Here is a 2985-nt window from a genome sequence, read left to right as displayed (position 1 = left end):
CTGTTTTTACAGTTTTCTGTCAGTGTGTCAGTCTGAGCCAATCAGAGGCCGAGGAGGGCCGGTCATGCCTTCACCATCCTAGAAAGAATATACTGTATCCTCCACCCCCCTCTGTCCTGACAGGAACTTGACTATGAGTCAGCACAAAAACACACACACACACACACACACGCACACACACACACACACACACACACACACACACACACAGACACACACACACACAGACACACCCTTGTCCTCTGTCACTGATTGGCTCTCAGTGGCGCCGGCCTATTTTTAGATCCTGTTTCATTTCATTTCTGTCTTTTTATTTTTTTTTATTTTCCAAGAGGAGGGGTGATCAATACACACACACACACACACACACACACACACACACACACACACACACACACACGTATCGATGTTGTGAGGAAATGCAACCTCCTTTTTTTCTTCACTCTCTCACTAAAAAGCATATTTTTCTCTCTTTCGTCTTTAATTGAAATGAACCTTAACGAAGTTTTGAGATATTTAGATTTATTTTAACCTGGTTGTTGGATATTACATTACATTACATTACATGTCATTTAGCAGACGCTTTTGTCCAAAGCTACTTACAATAAGTGCATTCAACCTGATGGTACTAGACATAGACCACAGGAATCGAGTAAGTACATAACTTTAAGAGCTAACTGTCATCGCTAAAGGAGTGCTATATGTTAAAGAAGAAACAATGAAACAATGGACAATGAAAGAAAGACATGTCATTAAGACAGGGGGTTTAAACTAGGAAAGGTTTTTTTTTTTTTTTTAGCTCATGGAGACTTTAACCTCTTATCATTCTGCATAACTGTGGGGGCTGTTAATTAATCAATTAATTCAAACTATTAAGGTGTATGAGGGTTCAGAATGTTTGTCTAAAGTGGGCATGTCAGTAAAGAGGAGACATGTGGGTTATCAGCATAAAGTGGGCATGTCAGTAAAGTGGAGACTTGTGGGTTATCAGCATAAAGTGGGCATGTCAGTAAAGTGGAGACTTGTGGGTTATCAACATAAAGTGGGCATGTCAGTAAAGTGGAGACTCGTGGGTTATCAACATAAAGTGGGCATGTCAGTAAAGTGGAGACTTGTGGGTTATCAGCATAAAGTGGGCATGTCTGTGAAGAGGAGACTTGTGGGTTATCAGCATAAAGTGGGCATGTCAGTAAAGAGGAGACTCGTGGGTTATCAACATAAAGTGGGCATGCCTGTGAAGAGGAGACTTGTGGGTTATCAGCATAAAGTGGGCATGTCTGTGAAGAGGAGACTTGTGGGTTATCAGCATAAAGTGGGCATGTCAGTAAAGAGGAGACTCGTGGGTTATCAACATAAAGTGGGCATGTCAGTAAAGTGGAGACTCGTGGGTTATCAACATAAAGTGGGCATGTCAGTAAAGTGGAGACTTGTGGGTTATCAGCATAAAGTGGGCATGTCTGTGAAGAGGAGACTTGTGGGTTATCAGCATAAAGTGGGCATGTCAGTAAAGTGGAGACTCGTGGGTTATCAGCATAAAGTGGGCATGTCAGTAAAGTGGAGACTCGTGGGTTATCAACATAAAGTGGGCATGTCAGTAAAGTGGAGACTCGTGGGTTATCAACATAAAGTGGGCATGTCAGTAAAGTGGAGACTCGTGGGTTATCAACATAAAGTGGGCATGTCTGTGAAGAGGAGACTTGAACCAATTGATTTTGCCTCAAAATTGAGCTGGTAACGCCTCTGAAAGAAAAAAAAACAGCAAAAAAGACAGTTGTCACGTGTTCTATAGAATATACAGAATATAAACGATAAGTTGAAAGACCAGAGAGTCTCTGCAGCAGGTCGGCCTCGTACAGTTTTGTTGCTGGGTCTGCAGAAACATAAATAAAAACACAATGATTACAGAGACGGGCATGTGAGAACACACACACACACACACACACACACACGCACACACGACCCTCGTTAAAACACTGCAGCTATCAATTAGCAGGCAGGTGTTGGATTCCTCACTCAGGTGATCTGGAGCAGGTTGTTCAGAGAGCTGAAGTCAGCATGTTAACCCTCAGTTTACCGGTCTGTCAACAGTTACCATCAAATATCACACTAAACAGTCGGAAATTATTTTATATATAATCTATGTCTCTTACAGGCTGTTTTGAGTCTTGTAGTAGTGTTCTTTTTGTCTATTTGTGGTTGTTTTGAGTCCTGTAGTGGTGGTTTTATGTCTCTTAGGCTGCGTTCAGACTGCAGGCGAATCTGATTCAAATCAGATTCCTACTCAAATCAGATTTTTAAGGCTGACTGTCCACACTGTTTTTAGCAAGTGTCCAAATCGGATATGGCTCTGTTCAGACTGGGCCATATTATTGACTGATCTGACAGGTTGCCATAGTAACGGCGTCAGAGCGTCAGACGTCGTGACGGCGTCAGACATCGTCAGACGTCATTTGATTGCGACAGCGACAAGAACAACAACAACAAACATGATGGAGGCAGGTCACCTCAGTATATTGGCCTTATCTCTGTCCAGAAGAGGAGCAGAACATCTCAGACGCACCAGGGGAGAAACCGGGCGGATGGACGCCCCCGTCGGGTCCGTATGAGTCGGGGCGGCTGCCGGTGGACACCTCGTCTCCGCGCTGCCGCGTAGAGTGACGTCACGGACAGTCAAAACCGATCTGAGTATTTGGAGGTTCAGACTGAGACGCATCTGTCCAAATGCGATCCTAAACTACCTCCCGAAGGTGGTTTCGATCCGGTTCGCAAAAATCGGATTTCATGTGATTTGTGACTGTTCAGACTTCCAAGTTCCAATCTGAATGGGCTCAAAATCGGATTTTGGCTGGCAGTCTGAACGAGGCCTTATGCTGGGCTTACACCGATTACAACGATTTTCCCAGTCCCAGACTAAAAACTGAAAGTCTTTAGAAAAATCTAAGAGTTTTACTGGAGTCACGGCGCTCCGTCATCTCCATGGTTCAG

This window comes from Centropristis striata, chromosome 20, assembly GCF_030273125.1.
Source record: "Centropristis striata isolate RG_2023a ecotype Rhode Island chromosome 20, C.striata_1.0, whole genome shotgun sequence".
Lineage (NCBI taxonomy): Eukaryota > Metazoa > Chordata > Actinopteri > Perciformes > Serranidae > Centropristis > Centropristis striata.
The sequence above is the reverse complement of the archived record's forward strand: the minus strand, read 5'-3'. Positions refer to the sequence as shown.